Source organism: Phalacrocorax aristotelis, chromosome 2, assembly GCF_949628215.1.
Source record: "Phalacrocorax aristotelis chromosome 2, bGulAri2.1, whole genome shotgun sequence".
Lineage (NCBI taxonomy): Eukaryota > Metazoa > Chordata > Aves > Suliformes > Phalacrocoracidae > Phalacrocorax > Phalacrocorax aristotelis.
In genome coordinates, this window is record NC_134277.1 from 39617651 (window position 1) to 39643561 (window position 25911).

The window sequence follows — 25911 nt, forward strand, 5'->3', positions numbered from 1 at the left end:
TGCTTAAGCTTTTCTCCTGATAATTTAATTAAAGCCATCTCATTCATGATTTAACAGCCATCATTTGTCCTTTGGTCGCATTTAATGCCATTCATGATTTTATGGCCTTTGTCATAGCTACCTTTCAGTTGTCTTAGCAGTCAGACTGAAGAGTCTTAACTGTGTTCCCTTTTCCCTCTCCTCCTCAGGTCAATAGCTTTCAGAGTGGGTGAGTGGCCAGCTGCCTTGGCTTGCTCAGCCTCTCGCAGGGCAGCAGTTCCTACATTTGTTTAAACTGATTTGCCTCCCTGTGTCACTAAGTCACGTGGTAGGGCAAAGCCTCATCTACAGCAGGCCATGGTCAGCACAGAGCTTCCCAGCCGTTTCCGGCCCAAGGTGGTGTGCTGCACTCCAAAGAGAAATCCAGAATACTGTTGCCTGTGTGATGAGACCATGGAGTCAGCTGGAGCTTGGAAGCGGGTATCTTCAGGTCTTTTCCTTCAAATGAGTTTTCCAAAGGTAAAAAAGGCTTAAACACCAAGAGACTGGCTTTATTTGAACTGGTAATTAAACAGGACGAGGGGTTATTTTTTTTCCCAAAAGAAAAAAAACATTACATAAGCTAGAATAGAAAAAAAAATTGTTTATAAACATCTTCCCTTGCTGTCCTATACTTCCATAAATCACCCTTGTTTAGAGCTGAGAAGTCACTGAGCTGACTGAAACTGAGCAGGTAGGCAAGGGCTGCTCTGAATTGTAACAAATTGTACACGTCTCTAGTTTCTAGGAAGATTTTTCTTTGCAAGAGGAGTTTGAATAACTGTCTACTTCTCTCATTAGTTTCTTGGGTGTGCGTGATGCAGGTTCTTCTACCTTTTCTCTAACCCTACGGACTGAAAACTTTTCTTCCCTGAACGTGGTAAGGAGTGTGAGCTGTTTGCAATGACAGGAGCTGCATCCCTTCCTTCAGGGAGCTTCACCTTAGTGCCTCTTGTGTTAAAAAAACAGAATTTAGAAGTTGGAACAGGCAAATAGAACAAATACTGTCTGTCACACAGGTTTCACTGTATGATAGATTACCAATGTCGTCTTGCCACTTCCTTGCAGAGCATCTCCCTTCCATCTGCTATAGAAGAAAGAGGAGGAAGAAAAGCAGCATCCTTTAATGCTTTTCTGTATATTTTTAGAGTGGGATGCCAGCCTTTATGGAAACATACACCCATGGCTCAGAGAATCCTCTCAACTGTCTGCCTTGGCCCTGATTTAACACATCTTTTGCCCAGCTGTCAACTTCTGAAAGATTTCCGTGTGCTTCTGAGCCTAATGGGTGCTCACATGGTACACTACATACTGTGGATAGTTCTTTCTAGAGAAACACTAACACACACACAACACCACCACCACCCACCCCCAGTTCAGTAAGATCGAGAACTAAAATGTTTATTCTCTTATGCCTCTGAGTCCAAAGACACATTTTTGTGTACACCATTTGGACCCGTTCTTTATTGCCTAAATTTCAACCAAGAAAGACCTCAGCAAACCAATGACTTCCAGAGTATGGATTTTATATTTGATGAAATAAACCCAGTAATGTTGTTGTTTTTTTTAATTTCTCATTTTTATAATAATTATCTACTGAAAAGGATAGAACTGAGAGAGGGGTAACAGTACTTTTTAACCTTCTCTTCTACTAAATCCTAAGTCAAGATGCTATTTACAGTGTATGTTATAAATGCTCTGAGCTTCTTAAGAATATTTCTGACCACAGATTAAAAATCACATAAGCATTTGACACGATTGAAATAGTGGGCTGCAATCTTATATGCATATCTAGACTCTTCTACGCTAGTGTATAGATTGGGAAACCCTAAAACAAAAACTTAGTACATTGAATCTGCAGGTGTCCACTCATATTTTGAATCTTGGACAAAACACTCTGATTTTGGGCTGGTTTGATCTATGGCTTAAAGTCCACAGGCTTCTGTATCTTGTGATATCTTACAATTTCTTAATCCTGATTTTTAGCTGAAGGTTTTGACTTCAGCTGCACTGAACTCTGCCTAGTGGATTTACTATTCTCTTAAATTCTAGCAAACTGCAGTCTACCTTCCGTGAAATTTTCTATTCTATGTGCTGACACTATGAAGAAGATGGAAAACCAGCAGTGCATCTTTGTAATTTTTGCTCATGTAAGGAAAACTACTTGATATGAATACCTAACATTGAGTTCCTCACACCACTGCTGACTGCCGCATTTGCAGACAGCAGGTGAGAACCCACGCTCTGGTTTTTGGGGACAAAAAAGCTGATACATACTTAGGGTAAAAGGGCTTACGACACTGGTTTGAACTCCTGCTGATGCTCCATCAGCTTAGTGCAGGAGACTCCCTCCCTGCTGGAAGAGGGATGGAAGCTGCTCTCTTGCTTGGGAAGATGGCCCACAAGTCCTGTAAGGAATCACCGAAACCTTTCCCTAGTCACCAAACAGCAGCATTTGGTGTGGTATGAGCCTGCTTGAGTTTATTTATGGATGCCATTAGGCTGACATCTTCCTGACTGAAGTGAGAAGGAAGAGGACAATGAATGATATTTATCACCTGCTGAGCTCAGTATCAGAATGAAATATTTACAGTAAACACTACATCTCTGGCTTGTGTTCTCCTTTCTTATACAAAGGGTTAAACAGTCAACAGTAAGATATTTGAGTTGTCATTGGTTATTTGAGAGTTAACAGCAGATTGAGTGAGCTCTTTAACAGCTATTAGACCAGTAACTACAGATCTTTTACAGAATAGTACTGAATAGTGGGGGATTATTTGCATATGACTGTCTACAATTGAGATGTTTGCTGGTAAAGCTACCCTTCCACTGGTCATGCCAACAAAGTCTAATGATGTAAACACAATTCATGTCTACATGACAAATGGGCAGAAAGGCCCATTTGCTGAAATCAGCTGTGTTCCACTAGAGAAATAAGGTGTGTTATCCAAGTTACTTGTTTCGTATAACTGCATTTGCAGTAGAACTCGTAGCTGAGATGCATATACTGCCAAAAAAAAAAAAAAGGTTGCATTCAGTCTCTATAGCAAGCATATTATGCCAAAAATTCTTGTTGTATAAGTAAAACCTATGAAACCTTTTGCAAACTTCAGACCTCAGCCTGTTTTCTACAGCAGCTAGAATTCTTCGGGAAGGACAAGAAGTTCCTAAATATGCTTTTGCCAAAGGGAGCAAACAAATGTGTTTAGACAGTTTCTGGTATTTTGCTACTTTTTGTTGGTTGCTGTGTTGGTACGCCCTAAGCCAAAAGTCATTAACTGCCTACAAAGTGCCCTTGGTTTTAGAGAGGTAAAATTCTCCAAATCCTTCGCAATCTTCCATCTACAAGCTGAAAATCTTATATTAACATTATGAATAAGAAATATATAAGGTATTGCCTACATTAGGATTATCATTGAGGTGTGCCTCTCACAAAGCTGATACGTGTAGGGTTATAAATAACAAAGTGCACTTTAAATTTTTTTTTTCTCAACAGGATCACAGTATCATTTGGTGATCAGTCATCTAAACAAGCAGCCAAAATAGTTACTTCTCAAGTGTTCAAAAATGTTTGAATCAAAAGAAACAAAGAAGAGGAATGGCAAGTACTGAGAATGGGCTATGTGCAAGTGTTACAAATGTATTATCAGTCTAGACATATGTTATGACAATAATAGGTGGTGATGCTATTGTGTTACCCGCAATACTAGTCTTGTGGTCTGTGCGCTCTGAAACCCTTCCTGAAAAACTTCTGTATGGGCATATTCATCTTGCTTTCCCATTCCACTGAAACATGAGTGTGCTGAGGCACCTCATTCCATCCTTTGTGTGAGGACAAAGCCAAGGTGATGTGTATGTATGGCAAAGAGTCGGGTGGGGCTATTGCTCTGGCATACAAATTCCTTTATTGCACAAGACAGAGGGAAAGAGAGACGTTCCAGTCCCATGTACCATTTTCTGATATAATCCTTATCATACAGTTATTGCGGACTATGAAACAGTCCTGACCCTCAGATAAGATCAGATTGTGTATGAAGTGAGAGGAGGCAGACAACTAGAAGGCCTGACACCTGAAAGTCCTTCTTCAGGAACTTAAGACTTATGTGTCTTTACAGTGTATTTCCTTTAATGATTTTTTTAATACCTATTTTAAAAAGGTCAAAATATTACTCATTACTGATTAATATTATTTTATCAGATATTTAATTTAAGCTGCTCTTACAAGGAGATCCCTACAGATAGACATCTAGGCCAGCACAAAAGTTCTTGTGAATTAAAGCCTACTAATTTTTTTTTAAAATCCTGTTTGGTCACAAGTAATTAAAATCATCTACAAATGATTCTGATTAATTCCATGTATGGGCAACTCTCATTCCTGAACAAACCAGTTTGTTTTAACTAAAATGGAACAAGGCACTTCTGTAATAAGAATGGCCCCATATGGAATTAATCAGGAACAGTTTCATGTGTAGAAAAGCCTTAATTAACTTCTGAATGAGTTTCATTTGCAGTGTCTTTTCTGGAATATATATTTGGATCTAAATGTATATATAGGATACTAAACTATTTGCAAATCGGGCACTAAATCTTTGATTTAGAGGTTTTGCCAGAAGTCTTCATGATGAAAAATCCTTTCTTATTATATATTTGTGGGAAAACAAAATTAGAACAAGAATCTTTTTAAGTTTTTAGTCAGTATGTTATGCTTTCCGATTTTATGCTACATGAGTAGCACTTCCGTTTTTTAAGGTTCCTGATATTATGAAAAAAAATAGCATAAACCCCTTACATGCTTAAATTACCAAAATTACTCTAAGTAATATTGAATGCTTTGGAGTAAACTTTCACATGGTCAACCTTCATTGCCACAACGATTGGACACTTCTTCATTGAGGTAAATTCATAGATTCGTATGTTAATAGATATTTATGTTTATAGATATGTTTGGTGTCCTTCCTGAGCTATTTGATGAACAAAAAGAGCGTCATAATCTAATGTTTTGGTTTATACTGGTAATTAAATTATCTTCAGTTTGAAATACAGTACAGTCTGTAGATTTTGATATAACAGCCTAGTAAATCCCACTGTTGTATCTGTGAACATTACTTCTACCAGTGAAAAGATATCAATTACACAATAAGGAAAGATGTGTAAGACTAAAAAATATACTTTTGTCTTTTAATTGTTTATTTAGAGTATTCACTAGCAGTACTTTAGCTAGATCTTTGAGAATTTCCATTAATCTTTTCTCTTCTTCTTTTTTCCCTGAATATTAAGATTTTTTTCACCATCTGGCTAGATTCTAGTGTTAGTCTTGTGTTGATAGGCATTTCTTTGTATTCAGTTAAAATCATAATTTTGTATGTATAAATCATTTTCTCATTAGAAACGTAGGGGTTTTTTAATGGTGACTAGAAACCCACTAGTCAGCTCTGATTTATCACAATGACTTTTATATAAAAAGAGAGGATGGAGCGTGGGAGAACAAAGCAGATTCCAATACTTCTGAGTGCCTTTGTATATAAAATGAGTCCACAATTTCATTAATTATGTTTCTCTAAAGAAAAAAGTCTCCACTTTATTCTCTGCTTTTTATATTTTTTTTCCTTCCTGAATAGGACTGATGTCAAGGTTATTTCTATCAAGCCACGTGACCGGTGTCCCTGTTGGTGTGGCACTTGACTTAAGAATTAGTTAAGAAATGCTTTTTTGTCAGGGGGAAAAAGAAGCAAAGCCGTCAAAACCTTGTTTTCAAAATGAACTGTTTATTTCCTTATTTAGTGGAAGCATCAGTTACCTGCTCAGAAAACCCTTGCTTAACTGAATTGTCTGAATTAAAGTTTACACCGTTTCTTTTGTGTCCTCCATTGCACAGGCATTCCTTGACTTGTTAATCAGAATTCTGTGAGGTATCTGTCTGCTTGAAATGAGAAACTTTCTGTAAGAATCTGAGTGTTTCTAACTTTGTCGTGCCTGCAGTTTTTCAAAACATGGGTACACCCCACAGTTGCCATAATAGACTGGAAAAGAATTCTACAGAGGAGAATAAGTGGAGGTGACCATACCCACAGATGGTGGTGGTGCTCAGAAATAACACGCATTGGAAAGTGAGATTGCATACTGGGGTGGTGGTACCAGGCTAAGCTAGCTGGAGTGTAGAGGCCTGATACCATTCGTTCAGTATAATTGAACAGGATGTATGGATGTACTGTGTTTGAGACCTTGAGTTCCTTGTAGCATTAGAGCTGCACATAAAATGAAGATCGAGCTACAAAAGCATACTCTGGAAACTGTCCAGGGCTGTGAGAATAACTCACATTCCAATCCAAAAGGTGCTGGAAAGCCACCAGATCAGGGATTTGGCATTAAATCAAGTAACAATGTTGGAATTTTACTCAGGGCTATCTACAAAAGATCATTTAGCCCTGAGATGTCTTAAAACCTTTTCTGAACAATGATTTATTCAAGAAAATGCTCTATATTAAAGCTTAAAAGGAGGGTGGGGTGGGAGAGGAACTTAAAGAACTTGATACAGGTGGGTTTGTCACCTGTATTCCTTCCTTACCTTTGGAAGGAGAAAAACAATGGAAACCAATGAAATGTTAACTGGCATTTACCTTACCGTTGTATGCTGTAGAACTGATAGGCAGAAGCATGTGAATTTGGGCAATATAATTGCCTCATCAGCCTTTAGAAAAGTCCAGCTCTTCACATACCTGAATTGTAGACTTTTAGAATTAACTTATAATGGCAGTTGCTGAAAATGTTATTTACAGATCTTAATCTTAGTTTCAAGTATTTGCCGCTGTGAATGTAGGTTACTTCAGATTCACGCTTCAGCAGAGTAATGCGAAAATGATCTACTCTGAGAGAAAATAAATTGTGTACTGTATTATTGTTGGCATCACTGGAACCTTCCCTTGATTGCCTGCACATGCTGTTGTCCATCCTCCCAAACCTTCTGTTATATCTTTGAAAACAGATTCTGACATTCTTCAACTTTCTTATTAATGAGGTGGTTTGTCAGTCTTGGTTAAAGGAAGATAGGAAAAGTTATATGTAATGGTTAATTTTAGAAGTGAGATTTTGAGGGGCTTGCTTTTCATTTCCCTTTTATCATTGACTTAATCACAGTGGAATCTTTTCTGTAATTTTCTAATCGCTCTTCTATGGCTATTTTTATAGAAACTGATAATAGTCGTAAAGACAATATCTGGCCCTTCTGTTGAACACTCTTTGAATATTGGATCCAGCTTAGTTTCATTCTGCATGACTACATGACACAGTGTAGTGTTGTGTAGAAATAGCTGAGTTAGCTCAAATCATGGTATTTGTAAGAGCAGAAATGATCTAACCAAGCTGATGCAGAGCTTTGAATAATTGCTGCTGTACCTGGAAGACACAAATGGTGAAGTAGGGACTCCAATTTGCAGTAGGAGGGAGACTGTTCAAAGAAGGCTGAACTCTGTAAAACTCAAGTTCTTTTAGAAAAAGATAGAGGTCAGTGATTTGGCAATATTGGCAGCTCTCTGGTAACTCCTGCTGCCTTACAAGGCTGTACATAAGCCTGAAGAAGTTAGGACTCCGACATTCCCTGCATCCTGCACAGCAGTCATTGCTCTGACAGCCCCAGTAAACATTTCTGCATACGTATAGTTTCCACACATGTAAATAGTTACTTGTTGCTGACACCATATTGCCTCTAGTTCCAAGCCAAGCTGCTTGCAGTTAGCTTGGTCACTTCTGTCATAATATAGGATCTGCAGTAAGTACCCTGATAGATGTCACATACATTTAGTGCTGGATACTGACTTCTTGTCATAGGGGTAGTTCTGTCCCTCTGATCCTTGCCTATGACTGGGCCTCGGATGGAAATCTTGATATCTTACCAGTGATCCTGTCTCACTACATTTTTATAATATTGACACCTAAAGCATTCAAAAATCATAATTTAGGTCACAAGTAATCATTATATGGCTTAAAAATTAGAAGCTTGGGAAAGACACGTTTCTGGTTCTTTTTGTCTGCTTTCTTGTCTTCCAGTGTTTTGGATTTGCATTTTCAAGCTTTTTTTAGCAACCAAAAATTAAAAACATTTTCTGCCAAAACCAAGTGTTCAAAATAATATATTAGGCCTCCGAAAATAATTGATTTTAGAAGTATGACATTTTATAAAAATCCTTTGGCATAGATTTCTGAGTGGGTGTCAACCTTTTGCATTGCATGTACTTTATATTTTGGGGGCCTAAATAGCTAATAATCAGACTGGAAAGTTGTGTGGGTTTTTTTAATTGAGAAATTTAGCATTCACATAGTTCTTTTAGTTTGAAGAACAGTAAATGTACCACTTGTGATAAAAACTGTGTCTGTTACTTTACTGAATTATCTTGATGCATCTACTTAATATCTGGCTTATCCACTTTGCAGCAGAGCAAGGGGATCTGAAAATGCTGTTATGAAACCCTAGTGGGATGAAATTAGTTTTAGAGAATAAAAATAAGGTTTGCAAAGTGAATGATGTCCTTTCTGTATGTTAAAATACTATTTCTGTTGCAGAAATTAAGATCTATCTACATCTAGTTATTTTACTTGCTATGATGATGAATGTTCTAGAGGTGCCTAAAATAAAGATATAAACAGTTACACTGGAATATAATGCTCATTTCCAGAAAGCAAAGGAATAGCTGGCAGGTGCTCAGGCCTGAATATTGCTGACCCATGTGACATTTTACTTTGACCTTGTGTAGTCCGCACTAAAGCATTGGAAAGGTACCTCTTTCACTTTAACAGCTAATTCTGTAAGTCAGAGACAGAAAAGACTTAGTAGGTCAGGATGCTCCTAGTTAGGAAAAGGAAATAGAAAAACATAAACATATAAAGAATTGTATAATAATAGTCTTGGAACATGATTTTAAAACTAGTAGCTCTCAAGTGTTTTCAGCCGTAAGTCTTTATGAACTGTTCACTGGGAGAGCTAACGTTTCTATAGTAATTTCATTAGGCACTGACCTTAGATAGCTTGTCACACTTGCAGTCCAGCATTAAAATGAGCTGAGATCCTTGACTATAATGTTGATGTAACACGGTGGAAGTGGTGCTATTCAAGCAATTACTGGTAGACTTTTGCCTTAAAAAAAAAAAAATTACTTTAGTGGTTCAGTTAACACGACTATTGTTCTGCATTTCCCACTCTTCATAAGCTTGTGTTTTCTTAATTATAAAAACTCCATTATTTGTATGGGAGTACTTGGATCACAGTGGGCCTTAGCTCCACACACCTGGCACTGACAAGGTGCAGGTGGCTATGCGGAAACGGAACTTCAGGTGTCTTCAAGAAATGCACTCGTGAAAAAGTAGGGTTTGAAATACGTACAGAGTTTGGTATGGGTCCTGGCAAACTCTGTATCTAAATTCTGCCAGGACCCATACCAAATCTCTCTGTAGGTCAAAGTGGGTATTTAAGTAAAAAATAAGTTTTGCTGAAGGTATTGTAGTGTGGCTCAAGTATCCACATGAGTAACTAGAGGCCCAGGTGGGCTTATATGACACACATTGAAATATGTTCTCTTGCAGTGCTCTTGGTATGTCAGCTTGTTAGTTCTTAGGCAGTACTTCTCCGTTTGCACATTTCACATGACATTTGCCCCTTTCATTATAGTGTTGTAGAGTGGGTCTACAAATGGAGCATGATTATGGAAACGTTACATATTCTATGTTAGGTATTCTACATTATAGTCCTTATGCAGGGAAGCAACAGAAAGTTAACTTGTTACCTAACGTATTCTGTATTTATTTCTATTTACAAACAAAACAAACAAAAAAAGTAATATGCATTTGTCTGAAAAAACTTGAAGTGGAAACTCTGACATTATCTCAATTTTCCTTCATTTCTGGTGCCATAGATTGTAAGCAATGTGAAGGTGAACTGTGATAAACAGTGATGACTAAGTGTATTGGTACTGTGGTAGTTTTATGATGTGACACTGATTGTAAAGGGATGCCCTGGTCTGCACAGCCTGTTTGGGCAGTTGTGTCTCAGTCCTTGCCGTCTTCCTCCCAAGCCTGTCTCCCAAAAATTAAGACGGGTAGCTGTTGGCTGCTTCACTCTGCCAGTGAGAAGGTAGAGAGACAAAAGTTAGGCTATACTGTCCCTCACTATTCAACTGATGGGGCTTTGCTTTCATACAGTAGACAGAATATCTGTGTCAGACAAATGAATTTGAAAAAGCTGTGGTCCCAGCAGTAAAGTAGGTAGATGAAGTGGTGCTTTTGAAAAAAAAAAACATGTCAGGGAAGACATCAGTGGGATCCCAGCATCAGCATGCTGCAGCCTCCGTCCTAGGATGGTGCCAGGCTGACTCCTGACAAGATCACACTGATGAGGAAGCAAGAGAGAGAGAGAGACCCTTATACCTAGTCCTTGTTAAAACATTTGAATATCATGATACTTGGCAGTATGATTTTATGTTTTGATATCAATATTGTGAAAGACCCAAACAATATTGCAAATCTCCAAACAATCTCCAGCAGCTGTGGAGAATGTTTAAAAATGCGAGACAGTAAATAAGAAACATTCTGCATCAGTTTTTAAGAGGGGGAAAACTGGAGAAAATACCCAAGAAAATGAGAAAACGAAGTCTTGGACAATGTTGTTCATTCAGGGAGAACTGATGCAGTTTTGAATACCAAATCAGTATTGTAATGGGTATATAAGATAATCATATACATTTTAAATTTTGTTGCTCTTACCTTGCAGTTCAACTTAAAATTATTCATATGTCCATAATGAAGCTGCTAAAGCCCTTCTAGTGACAGTATTTACAGTTTGTTTGTGGTTTGGTTTTTTTTTGTGTCGATGTCTGCTTTTTAAAAAATTCTCTCTATGTAGACTATAGCTAGTAAACATGGCACACATGCTACTACATTGCTTCATAAACTACAAGTATTTATACCCACTATGGAGTGTGTGTTTATAACACATGCTAAGTAGTCCATGGAAAAATGAAGTTTCTGCAGCCTTAATTAAAGTAGTGTCGTGGTTTAACCCCAGCCAGCTACTAAGCACCACGCAGCTGCTTGTTCACTCCCCCGCAGTGGGATGGGGGAGAGAATCAGAAAAGTAAAAGTGAGAAAACTCATGGTTTGAGATAAAGACAGTTTAACAGGTAAAGCAAAAGCCACACACGCAAGCAAAGCAAAACAAGGAATTAATTCAGTACTTCCCATCAGCAGGCAGGTGTCCAGCCATCTCCAGGAGAGCAGGGCTTCATCACACGTAACAGATACTTGGGAAGACAAACGCCATCACTCCAAATGTTCCCCCCTTCCTTCTTCTTCCCCCACCTTTATATACTGCGCATGACATCATATGGTATGGAATATCCCTTTGGTCAGTTTGGGTCAGCTGTCCTGGCTGTGTCCCCTCCCAGCTTCTTGTGCACCCAGCAGAGCATGGGAAGCTGAAAAAGTCCTTGACTAGTGTAAGCACTACTTAGCAACAACTGAAAACATCAGTGTGTTATCAACATTATTCTCATACTAAATCCAAAACACAGCTCTGTACCAGCTACTAGGAAGAAAATTAACTCTATCCCAGCTGAAACCAGGACAGCAGAACTACCAGAATTTCACTCACAGTAGTCAGGGGCTTCTCACTATTTACAGTTTACTTAAACAGAATGAACTTTTGTTCCTACTTATTATAATTTAGGCATACTGAGCTGACTTTGAACTACTGTATGTGTTTTAGCACTGTTTTTAAAACTATTAAGCTGAAGCACCTCATTTTCATAAGAGGTATCTACCCTCGAGGGTCCTGTCATAGCATGTGTCCCTCATTTAGACAAAGCTGTGTTCTTATTATTACAATTCTTCCAGGAATGACAGTTTTACTGCAGTGGTACAAACCTAGTGTGCCAATGCTAGAAGTGCTTTGATTTCATTGAGATACTCTAATACTGATGAACTGCAGATAGAATGGTTATTCCACTTTGAATTAATTTCCTGTCTGGATTAGTTCATATTTAAACACTAAAAGCTGGGTAAATTTCTTTCTGGCAAAATTACGGAGAAGATTATTCTGTGAGTTATTGAAAAACACCTGAAAGACAATGCAGTCATTGGTCCCAGCCAGCACGGGCTCATGAGGGGAAAGTCCAGCTTAACAAACTTAATTTCCTTCTACAACAAGGTTACCCACCTAGTTGACCAAGGGAAGCCAGTTGATGTGACCTTTTTGGATTTCAGTAAACTTTCAATGCTGTCTCTCACAGTATCCTCCTGGACAAAATGTTCAGCGTACAGTTGGATAAACACATAATGCAAAGGGTGAGCAATTGGCTGATGGGTCGGGCTCAAAGGGTTATAGTGAATGGGGTTACATTGGGCTGGTGGCCAGTCACTAGCGGGGTTCTGCAGGGATCTATCTTAGGGCCCATATTCTTTAATGTTTTCATAAATTATTTGGATGCAGGACTTGAAAGAATACTAATTAAGTTTGCTGACGACACGAAATTGGGAGGAGCTGTTGACACCCTCGAGGCCCCGCAGAGAGGCCCCGCAGAGGGATCTGGACAGACTGGAGTGCTGGGCGATCACCAACCAAGTTTAACAAGGGCAAATGCTGGATTTTGCACCTGGGGCATGGCAACCCTAGATGTACATACAGACTGGGGAATGAGAGGCTGGAGAGCAGCTCTGCAGAGAAGGACCTGGGGGTTCTGGTCGACAGCAAGTTGAACATGAGCCGACAATGTGCCCTGGCAGCCAAGAGGGGCAACTGAGTCCTGGGAGGTGGGAGTCTGGTTGAGGGAGGTGATTGTCCCGCTCCGCTCTGTGCTGGTGCAGCTTCACCTTGAGCACTGTGTGCAGTGTTGGGTGCAACAGTATATTAAGGATATAAAGCTACTAGAGAGTGTCCAGAGGAGGGCCACTAAGTTAGTGAAGGGTTTAGAAAAGCCATATGAGGAGCGACTAAAGTAACTTGGTTTATTCAGCCTGGAGAAGAGACTAAGGGGAGACCTCATCCCGGTCTACAGCTTCCTCACAAGGGGAGGAAGAGGGGCAGGTGCTAATCTCTTCCCTCTGGCCACCAACGATAGGACCCAAGGGAATGGCAGGAAGATGTGCCAGCGGAGGATTAGGTTGGATATTAGGAAAAGATTCTTCACCCAGAGGGTATTGGAGCACTGGAACAGGCTCCCCAGGGAGGCAGTCACGGCACCAAGCCTGGCAATATTCAAGAAGCATTTGGACAACGCCCTCAGAGACATGGTGTGACCTTTGGGGTTGTCCTGTGCAGGGACAGGAGTTGATGATCCTTGTAGGTCCCTTCCAACTCAAGACATTCTATGATTCTATGATTCTTCATCTTCATTAAATTAAAAGCATGTTTTTAACCTGTGTGATCTAACTAGGGGAAGAATTACTTTTCAAAACTCCAGTCTTCATGGTGAACAAGTTAAAAACTGTTGGGGAGTATAGTCTCTGCTTTACTAGCTGATGGTATGGGAAAAGTGAATTTTGTGTCTTCAGTAGCACTTCAGTTCATCTTAACCACCACACCAGTTCTATACTATTAAGGCTTACTGGTACAGTGTTTTGGTAACCCTAAATATACAGTTATGCCAACACAAAGAATAACCCTGATAGTTTGTCAGTGTTGTTTAGGTGGATGGTCTGGTTGTGTCCAGAAGGAAGGTGGTACTGTCCTGCATAGTCACAAGGACTGCAGCTATGCCATCTTAGTGTGACAGCCAAGATTCTTCTAGTTCAGGCTAGCTCTTAGCCAAATTAAAGAATGTGGGGAAAAGACAAATGTCACGTGAGCCTTCCAGTTGCAACTGAACCGATATTATTCCAGTTTATTTGAAACTGAAGGATTCAAATCAGCAACATAAATAGTTTATCTAAATCAACACCTCTTAAACCACCAGGAAAATGGTGCTAATTACAGAATTTAATGTTGACTTTAACCAACATTTGTGGTTTTTACTTTAAATTGAGGCTTGTTAAAAATCTATATGCAACACTGATAGTTCTTATATTGATACTATGGTTACTGAGTAATGACATCCTTAGTGAAGTAAGAGGAAATGGGTTTTTGTCTCAATTGTATGTTCAGCTTTGCTGGGTATTTTCCCTGGTGGGTTCTGTGAAACTGGAACATTACATATAGAATCTAAGTTGGACTGCAACAATCCCCAGTTGCACAGATGCCACAACTGCTTTTTATTATCCATAGTTAAGGAGGAAAAAAAAATTAAGTGACAATGGTTTTATCTTAGTCTTTTCAGTCATGGTTTATTTGTTTATTTGTAGTTTTATTAGCTTTTCCAAAAGTATTGAAACTGTCTTTCAACACATTTCCAGCTGACTTAAATCCATTCACTGCTGTAACTCTGTATATAAGCTACTTTCATAACTATGTGAAATCAACTGTTCTGTAAATGAAATCAGTGACAAATGAGTGCTACTCAATTCAGAAGCAGAAGATTCTGATTTTCTGAAACTATTCAAAGGGAAGAAAATTGATGGTCAAGGTGTAATTTTAGGGTAGCTCCATTCTGCATGTGGAAGACAAGCTCAGGGTTTGTTTACTTATGACGTAGTGTCTGCCAGGAACACAGGAAAGAAAATGTGTGCGAGTGAAACATGAACAACTCTGTCTACCCCCACAGCTACAACCTGGAGAGTAGACTGCTCAAAAAACTACAGAAAAACTACAGAAGCGCTGTGTTTTATAGCTTCCAGCCCAAGTTTTTGCTGTTCTATTTCTGTGATAGAGCCGGTCAGGAAGGGGAACAAAAGCAGCCTTGGTGCCCAGTCTTAGCTGTGCCAAGGAGTGGACAGGCCAGTGTGTCTGATCTTGCCTTTTATTTCTTTAACACCCTCAGGGAGGGAAATACGGCAGTATTGTTGCAGCGCCCACACGAGAGCCCTGTGCTGTCCAAAGACATCTCTGATGGAGGTATTAAAGCCTTTATCCTTCATGTGAGGTTACTTGGTAGCACAAAATCTGAACTTTCACCTTTGCTCTGGTGTCGTGATTATGGGCCCGATTTTCTGTGCTTTAGCCAGGTTATTTCACTGACTTCAGTGAAAGTACATTACATTGGCCAGTAATAGTGTAGCTGAGAAGAGGATCGGTATCTGCATGTTTTCTACTTTGTGATACTACAGGAAACAAAACAAAAGAATGTTGAATAAAAAAATCAACCTTTTTGTGTTCCTTTAGTTTTTTAACATAGTACTTGAACATGAAGGGGTGGGTAGAGAAATATTATGCAGTATAATCATTGAAGCATTTATATTTTTCTAGCTCATATGTATATCTCATGGGAGAGATGAAGACTTCTAATCGGTTGTACAACTTAGTTTTTATGTTCTTTCAACTGTTACAGTGTTAAGTTGTATTTTCATTTGCAATCAAAGTGTGCTTTAGCTAATTTATCTTCCTTGTTCTGTCTCATAAAATTCAAATTACTAGAAGTCACTGGATAGTTTTATGTGGGACCTTGCCTACACAGGAGAGTTTTATTCATATTGATGCCAATGGCTTTACATTGCAATGACCTTACCCACTCAGGAATTATGAAAAGATTTAAAAGTTTTAGTGGTGAAATATTTAATAATAGTATTTTCAGGCTTTTGCTAGAGATTATTATGGGAGTTCTGAACCGAGTCATTATGCTGTGATCTCGCTCAGGACCATATGGCAGGTAAATAGTAAGGGTATGAAGTGCTTTTAAAATGAAAAAGAGCCATCTAATCATGATTCCTTGCTTACTGAGGAGCTGCCCACATCTTTGTCATAAGATATCACTTCTGCTAGCTGATGACTTGGAGACCAGTAGGCTTTTGATATGAGAACTTGTTAAAAGTCAAGGGCTCTTCTCACGAAAAAAAAAAAAAAGGCTATATCTGAATTCCAGAGGATGAATAAATCATGGACCTGAAATAAGCACTCAGCCTTACAATCTCGTTGTCACTTGACTTCCTAGTGCTGAGAATTCTCAACCCATTAACCCTGCAGGAGGCACCACAATCGGTAAATGTTTATTTTTGAGTTACATTTGTTTTCATTGCGAATAATCGCTTTGCATGCTTACAGCTACAGTTGGTTGCTTTTGTCAGGGCTAACTTGACATGATTGTGTTAAGTGGATGTGAGTCAACAATCTTTAGCATCTAAATATGATTCCTGCATGGTAAAAATAGAGACTGTTAGGGGCCCAGTTAAGAACTTATTACAATAGTAAGAATTGAATATTTTACCTCACTACCCCCAATCCTTGTAACAGTCAGTCTGGTTCCTCTTCCTGCTGCCACACTGTAACATTTGGCATACCTGATTTTTAAAAGTCACCATAGAAAAATATTTACAAAGTGCCTTGCAAAACAAGAGCTAACCAGTACATGCTGTAAAGTCAAAGTGTCATTGTAGAAAATATTAAAACATTCATCAAATGCAGTAGTTTTAGACATTTTCCAACTATGAAGTAGCGTATTTTCAGTGCTACAATATTTCAGGTGGTATTTTCGCAAACCTGAAGCCTGTGAAAAAGTATAGAGCAGACACAAATTTGTAATCCTGAACATACTGACAAATCATTGCAAGATTTAATTTTATTTTGCTATATATCACTTCCCCTTAGCTCCCCAAGAGATTAAAATGTAATGTTATGTGCACAAATTCTTTAAAGTTCCTCTCAGACCATTCTAATAGTCCAAGTCAGAGATGCCTTATCATTTCTTTTCAGAAGAAAGAGCCATGACGTTTCAGTCATTCGGAATGTCAGGTAGGCAACATCAAAGCATATTTCCTGGACTTCTCTCAGCCTTCTTAATAATAACTTTCTCAGCCTTCATTCACAAAGTTCCGCATCACATTTTCCAGTGTAAAAGTATATCTATGTTTCCAAATGCTACTACTATGCACAAAATTAGTGAGTCAATGGCCCAGTGACTTCATAGCTTACAAGTCATAAGTATTGTGTTGCAAGATCACTTGCAGAAGATGCAAATCCAGTTGTCTCTTGTATCTTTGAAAGCTCTGACAAATAATTTACTACCATGATGCACAACGGTTGTCAAACCATAATGGCAGAACTATCTGTGGGCTTCCAGAGTTGGGCAAGTATCTAAGAAATGGAGCAAGCAATAAATATGGAAGTAAATGTAATAAACCATCTGTTTCGATTGTTGAAAGATCTTGCAGAAACTGAACAATTAATTTCTTATCTCTGTGATTGTGCCAGTGATGCCAAAATTTAGTGTTGTTTGCCCATAACAAAAGTACTTGAAGGCAGCTCACCCACTCAAACTCCACTGATACAGAATGTTTCTGAGCAGCCCTATGGTTTAAGTGCTGGCAGCAAATGCTCTAAAAAACACAATCTTTAGCAAACCTGAGTCACATGAATGAAAACTGGCAGTCTGTGTGGATGACTGTGCCTGAAGTAGCAAATAATCTTTGATTACATTATGATGGGGGATGAAAAGATGAAAAAAGTAAAGAAGTTCTAAGGCCTACTCTGTGATTCAGTTTTGTGGTGGGGCAGGGAGGTTGTCACTGAGGTAGTGAATGCTGTCAAGAATAAAATGAAAGTATCAAAAATAGGTATAAAACCATAAATGGTGCTTTGTGATTTCATAATAGCATCATAAACTGTAACCATTCTTGAAATTTTCAAGTTGGCTTAAGGACTAGGTATATACAATCCTGGGTAGCAGCATATAAAGAAAAAATGACACAGAGAAAAAGGTATTTAGAGGAAGAGTGCTGAAGAGTAAACATGTGCCTTCTACCGTGCCAGTGAGATGTTGTAATTATTAATTTTATTTCTTGGTTTTTTTCAGTTATTATAGTAGACATTTGAATACATCAGTTTTAAAGAAAGACCCTAGCCTGGAAATACCATCTCAGCAAAATAATTTTTGTGCTATACAGCATTTATTGTAAGTGACTCCATATCTCAATTTCTAAGACTTAACAGCAAGCCAAATTCATGAATGTTAAATCCACACATACATCCTATATTAATGATACTGAGAGAAGGAAACAGAGCAATGTATTTGTGAATGCAATGAATAAAAAAGATCAAGCTATGAAAACTAACAGAATGCCTACCAAGGCACTGGAAACTAAGAGATTGTGCTCAGGAGGTAAGCACTGGGCTACATCTGGAATTGCATCTTTCAAATTAGAGAAGCTGAATGGAGTTCTAATAGTCAATGTATGTCCAAGTATTTTCAACAGGAAAGGTCACAGAAATAGGGACATGTTACTAAAAAGGAAAAAGGTACTGTAAAGCAGTAGAGCAAACAGGAGAGAGATATTCTTGTCCCTGCTAAGGGCTGATAGAATATGTTTGTTTTGAGAGAATATTGAAGTAGTTTTCTGAAGCGTATCATAAAATTTATAATTTTCAAAAGCAATGTGTATCTGGCATCATCCTGGATCCTGTCCTCTGTTGTTAAAATTCATGTCAAAATTTATTCTGAGCAGAGATTATTCTCCCTCCATAGCATCTCCTACTGCAGTTATCAGACAAACAATGAGCCAGTGGCTGGATGCAGAAAGGCATTTCTTGCGCTTCTGATGACTAAAGCCAACAGAATCCTGGGAGATCCTTTCCTGAGGATCCTTGAGTTTGAATGAAGCTAAAGCAATCTGATGGCTGTCGAAACAAGAGAAAATATTATGGCCATATATTGGAACAACTTTAGTGTTTCTACCCAGCATTATAAAGGCAAACAAAATGAACATCTGTTATATTTAAACATTTGCTTTAAAAAAGAAAGGTTTACACAAGGTCATGCCAGATACATGCATATATGTAAATTCAACTCATTTCACTGAAGTGAATTCACAGGGTTTTTAACCCATATAACATGCTCATACCAATACATAGAATGGCATTGGTGGATTTTAGGGTTTTAAGTATTTGAGTATTTCCTTCTGTACACCAGAAGGAAAATATGGGTGAGATGCATGTTCGTTGTCTTGTATCTTTGAGAAATCCTTTGGAGCCTAGGAACTGAATAAAGTACTTTTCTCAAAGGAGATAGGAGTATGCAGAAAGCTTTTCACCGGGCCCTGGTAAGATTCCTGAATAGACTTCTCTCTGTTCTTTTTCATTATTTTTAAGAGGGTAAGGGTGGTTTTAAACGTAGACATTCCATTCACCTAAAGGATGTGTTTTATAGTTGTGAAATGTGCGGCTTTGTGTTTTTTAAGGAAATTCTACTATTGTGTTGTTTGCATGTCACCTTTAATATAGTGATTCAGACATCAAACTCTTTGTTTAAAAAGTATTGTTCACATCAATGGGCCCAAATTATTTTTAACGCTCATAGATTTGAGAGCACTAGCTGATCTCAGCATTGATATAAGTAGTTATTATGCAGATCTCCCTCTTTTACCTCTACCACTTTATCACATCTCGCAGCTTCTTACCTGCTCCAGCCCTGAAAAATGAAACTTTTTTTTCTGGAATGCCTTTAAATAGCAAGCTTTTGTATATGCTCAAAACCAACTGTATAATTTAGCAGCAAGGAAGAAAAGAAGGAGAGTTAAAACAGGACTTTTAATACCTTGAAAAACAAGTGACTGTTCAAACCTTGATACTGTAGGTTATTGCTTTTCCTCATCTCTGCTACTTGATCCTTGCTTTGTGTTCTTCTGAAAGGGAGAAAAATGGGTGATGGGTATTACTGACTCATTTGATTTCTCTAGCTATTGAGCTTAATGCTAAACTATTAACATCTTCCTGCACAGCACTATTAATTTATTTGTAAACAAATTATATTGCATTTTAGGGACTCAACTCCGCCATTTTGATATTAAAGTCTGGATTTTTACAACAGATTTAAAAAACTGATATAGTTGCTTTCTTTTCCACCTGCTTTTTCAAAATTTAGCCTGAAGAGAGGTAGAACAGGTTAAAGGATATTTAGAGTAAGAGTCGTTCAAATTTGAAGAGTGTGATCAAATTTACTCTAGACCAACAGTTCCCAACCACTACAGGCAGTTTTTGCAGCTTCCCTGACCCTGCCTTTTCCACCTGCAATGCCTTCTGTCTCCTCTAGACATAAGGTGCTGCAGATCTGGGCAATGGGAAAAGAGGGAGAGGCAGAACTGGTAGGGTTATGTAGCGGCGTTTCTCCTCCTTGCTCTCTGGGCATGCTTTATTACTGTCTGGAGGAGAGAAGCAGTGCTGAGGGCCTTAGTGATGGGTGAAGAAGAGTCAGAAACACAGCACTGCCTTCCTGTTCTCAGCCTGTGAACCTACAGGATAATGTCTTATTAAGAGATGAGAATAAAAAAGGCATCAACAGCTACACTGTAAGGAAGTGATTGGCTTCATGACCAAAGGGGTTGTGGGAGATATGATATATCTTGCTGTTAGAAATGGATTTGACATTGTTCCATATTGCAAGCAAACAATAGAATAGAGGCTAGAGGCAGAGAGAAAAATAGCTCTCAGAGATGAGTTCCCAGTGTTTTGCTTCAAACTAAGAGGGAATTTTAAGTTCAGTTCCAGCAGTCTATCCTAAGGTCATTTCTATTTAATATTATAATTAAAGACTTGGATAGTGGAAAGGAGAATGTGCTTACAAAATTTATGAGTAAGAGCAAGCTGGAAGAGAGGGCAAATATTGTGAAGGGCAGAACTATCTTAACAAATTGGAATCATGGTCCACAATCAGGAGGATAAATTCACTTATCAGATCTGGAAAATCAACATTATGAAGCAGAAATCAGATACACAGAAACAAAATGAGGAATGACCATCTGTCAGTTATATAGGAGAAGAAATCCTGAGCTTATTCAGAGCTTATTCTGGATAGCAAGATAAATATAATACAGTAGTATCACAAATGAGTGAAATAATGTAGTTTTGGGGAGATGTTTCCAGGAAGGTCATGAATGAGATAATGAAGCAAATTATTCTGGTATGCTCAGCACTGGTGAGACCTCAGCTGGAACACTGGGTCTGCTTTCTCCACCACAGTCTAAAAAGATGTAGACAAACTATAGGAGGTGCAGAAGAGACCAACAGAAATGAGAGGTTTAGCCTGGATGGTTTCCCAATGCCTCATGTAGCCTTACATTTCTGTGAAATAATCTTTGACAGTTTTATCTTCTGTTTGCCAAATGTACTTTGCATATTGTACTTTTGTAACTTTCCTGTTTTCACCAAGATTACAAGGTTGTAAGAGCCAGTGCAAAAGTCCATTGCAACTGTTAGAAACATGAAATCCTAATTTAGTTGAAATCTGTGAGAGTTTTAATACTGACTTCACTGAGACCAGGATTTGGCCTGAAATGTTTATCAAAATATATAACTTACTTCTCAGTTTTATTTTGTACTGTATTATTATTCTGAAGTTTATACTAAGCATTAGTTGTGCGTAAAAGTAATTAATGTTGTCAGCATGAAGGAATAATTGTGTCTGATGAATAAATGTAGGGTTGAAATTTAGCAGATTCTATATTTATACCTTCAGTATGGTTGCCTCTTTGCCCTGGCTATGTTCTCTATGCCCTGAACTTAATCTTTTGTGAAACAATGATTCATAGCTACTTTTTGAGGATTAATTCTTGTTTGTATGGATTTGAATAAGAATTATGGTAAACATTTTTCTACAGTGATGTCATTTTTTACATTTTCTATAACCATAATTTATTCTTTCAAATCTATTAGAAAGTGAAGTAAACTCATAATTAAGATTAGGCGTGTACTCAGCTGTTCAACAGCATTTGGTAGGTTACAACTATCATTATTCGAGGAATTATAATTTTGAGTTTTATATGTCTGGAGAAATGGGCTGACAGGAGCCTCATGAAGTTCAACAAGTGGAACTGCAAAATCCTGCACCTGGGGAAGAACAACCCTGGGCACCCCCAATATATGCTGGGGCTGCCTGGCTGGAAAAGAGCTTGACAGAAAGGACCTGGGAGTCCTGGTGGACACCAAGCTGAACATGAGCCAGCAGTGTGCCCTTGTGGCAAAGGTGGCCAACAGTATCCTGGACTACATTAGGAGGAGTATTGCCAACAGGTCGAGGGAGGTGATTCTTGCCATCTACTCAGCACTGGTGCGGCCACACCTGGAGCACTGTGTCCAGAGCTGGGCCCCCCAGTACAAGAGAGACATGAGTGTGCTGGAGAGAGTCCAATGAAGGGCCATGAAGGTGATGAAGGGACTGGAGCATCATCTCTCCTGTGAGGAAAGGCTGAGAGAGCTGGAGCTGTTCAACCTGGAGAAGAGAAGGGTTGGGGGGATCTCATCGATGTATATTAATGCCTGAGAGGAGGGTGCGAAGAGGACAGAGTCAGGCTCTTCTCAGTGGTGCCCAGTGACAGGACAAGAGGCAGTGAGTATGAACTGAAACACAGGAGGCTCTGTCTGAACATCAGGAAACACTTTTTCACTGTGAGGGTGACAGAGCACTGGCACAGGTTGCCCAGGGAGGTTGTGGAGTCTCCATCTTTGGAGATGCTCTGGACACTGTCCTAGGCAAGCTGGCTCCAGATGACCCTGCCTGAGCAGGGGGGATGGACCAGATGACCTCCAGATGTGCCTTATAACCTCAACCATTCTGGGATTCTGTGATTCTATTAATACCTTGGAAACAGAAGTAACCTTCATCTAAAGAGCCAGAGTATAAATTATTAGCAAAAAGGATACAGTTAAAAGAAAAATAAGTTAGTTTTTGTACTTCTGTGAACAAAGAACCCCGAGTGCAATTAATACCTTGTAAGAATATTCATCCCATCAGTAATTTTGCTGAGAGATGTCTGGGAATGTTTTAATCTCTTAGATGGCCATTTACTGTCCTTGCTTCTAGCATCCAATTTAATCACTTGTCTTTTTCTTCTGAGCTTTACTCTGAAATTTATATTCTTCCTTCCTGAGTGTAACAACTTTGTTTTATATATAATTTTAAATAAAAGAACTGTGTCCTTTTCATAATAAGTTCTCATGATGTACTATTTTTGAAAAGATTAAATATGTAGTTATTTCTCTATATTTATTTTGCCAAACTCCTTTAAAGAAGGTTTTCATTTATTTTAATATTACGTTTCCTAAAAATAAAAGCAGATGTCCACCTTTGTAGTTTGTATAACATGTAATAAGATTGGTTATAGTTTTCTTTGTCATGTATAGTGTTGACTATAAGACATACTATTCATGCCATTAGACTACCTGCCCTCTTGTCATGGATCATACATTAACATGTACCATAGGATTCTCAGTGATTTTTTAAAAAGTGTTTTTATTTTTGAACAATTTAGGCAATGTCAGGTTTTTGTTAGAGAGGTGTCTAATCTACTTCAACTACCTACTCTTGCAGGCCTTTCTATATCCTTGTAAAGTTTCCTACTTAGAAATTAAAAGGTAGACAATTCTCCAAGGCTTAAAACTGTTTTGCTGTATGTTTTTCTGAATAGCGGTCCCAGTCCATAAATATAGTTGTCCTTGAGATTTTATTTTCCCTCTTCCACCGCCTGAAGTTAACATTGTACACCAGGCTACACAGTGAGTCTGTATTTTTAGCTCAGACAAAATGTCTCCATTTTCCTTACATGTCTCTGTTTCCTTACAGATGCTTCTTTTCAAAGTTATCCTTAAGGGATTACTTAGTAAAGCTTTAATGTTACAAACTTTGTTCCAAGCAGAATTTACACACCTGAAAAGCAAACTGCAAATGTAAAAGTTCTGTTAAGTCTGCTGAATAACTTAAGAAGCTAGAACAAGTGGAGCATTTAGAACATGAACTACAAATTAGCGTTGTATCATTCTTGCTCATGCCACTCACAAATCCTTTTTTGTCTTCTCAGGTACCTCCCTTAGAGACCCTTTGGGGCTTTTTGAAGACATATCTAGAGATCACAGAAATACGAGGTTGCCACAGATGTCAGCATCCCTAACCCAGATTGGCTGCCTATTGCAATACAGGTGGGCAGTCTGCTAAGTGGCCTGAGTGAATGTCCTCTGTTCCATTGGGTGATGTCTGTGCTGCTGCAAATTCACTGCTGTGGTTATTCAAACCCTAAACTACCAGTAAGTATGACAATCCTATTCCTTGGCTGCTGTGCAGACCTATCTTTGTGTCTGTAGAGTTAACCACACTACAATTACATCTCTCCATCTAGAAAAAAGGAGGGGTTTTAAATACTTATATGTTTGGGATTTGTGGCTATTTGCTAGTTTGCCGTTTACTGAATAACTGCCCACACCTAGGCAGGTCCATGATCTGAAGGATTTGCCTGCTAACTGGGCTGTCATAAAGTGAGGAAGCAATAGAGTGAAGCTAGTTCATATGTGATTTAAGAAGAACGCTAAAGTATGCATTTTAGTATCTAGCATGATAAATGTTTCTTTTTCTATAGCTGACGGAGATATATTAGTGAAATATACAGAATTTTAATTTTGAATTTGCAGTTCGCTTCTTCAGATAAATGTAAAATCTTCTTACAGCAGTGTTTCTTTGCTTATCCTTTATGTATGCAATTTGCTGCATTTCGAAACTCATATTTATCATAGAATTGAATGCATACTGAAATAAAATGGATCATATCTGCATTCATCCGTCACTGTGATATTATCTTGTGCAGCTCCCTGCTTCCCTTTCTGCCTCCAATGCCATAGGACCTTGCTTTACTATTTATTCACCCTTAGTATCTGGTCTTTGTCTCATAAATCATGTTGACAATGAGCTAAATCCAAAATACATTCTGTCTTAACACAAGATTCTGTTTTGCCCCTTGGGCACAGTTAGAAAGTACATAAGAAAACACAGATATTAATTTTGTCATTTTTCTTGTTTTCTTTTTATTGCTCCTATGATCTCTCTCACTGTGACTCTTACTTATTTTCCTAAAAGGCTTATTCAGATATCACTTGATTCCCAGTTTTATTTCTTCAGTCTTGAGCCACCCAGCTCCTCTTAGTTTCCTACATTTATGCTAATTTTCTCTTGCCCCTTGTTTCTTTCAGCCCTTTCAATGCCTTTTCTGCCTATTCATATTGATGCTTATGTTTTTACTTCAGTTTGTGGGTGTTAGCAATTCACTTGATTTGGAAGAATGATACACATTTTTTCAAGGACTCATGTATTCTAAACCAAACCGCTTCCCTTCTCTGTTGGCACCAACTCACATGTGGTTTACTTAAAAATTGGTTCTAAAACAAAAAAAAAAAAAAAAAAAAAAGAGGCTTCACCAAAAAAAGTTTTAACCATAGTGTATGTGTAGTTACCACCTGAACTGTTGTTAATACAATGTTATTCAACCCATAGGGGTGAGGCCTCTCTCAAGCAATTTATCTGACATACATTAAAATGGAAATTTAATTCTTATTACAATGAGGAGTTACTGTAAAGACTCAAGCTGAGATTAAAAATGCTTATGATGTTCTGAGTGAATATAGATAATATACTCCTAAAGAGAGCAAAACATATATATACTCATGTTTATATTTTGTGTATTATTTGCAGCAGTTGAGCCTCTGTACTTCTGACTGTAGTATTTGGTCAATTGCCAGGGCGATTGGCTTGCTCTTTCTCTCTCCACTTGTAAAATGTGGGTATCATTTATATTTGTAGTACTATAAGAACTAATGGTAGTAAACCAAGGATAAATTATGATCCATTGGCCTGATTACCATCTCATATCAACTCCACTGAAAATGATTAGTGACAATATTTGATAATTTTTCTTAATTTCCTTGAACAGCCCTCCCAATTTCTGTTATCTTTAGAAAATCCCACTGATAATTGTTCATGAGCCTTAGAAAGTGATTTAGAGTAAAAGTGATTTACTGTATTTCTCTTTTTCTGGTGATATCTATTAGTCTACTTATATTGTTGTAGTATCAGGAAA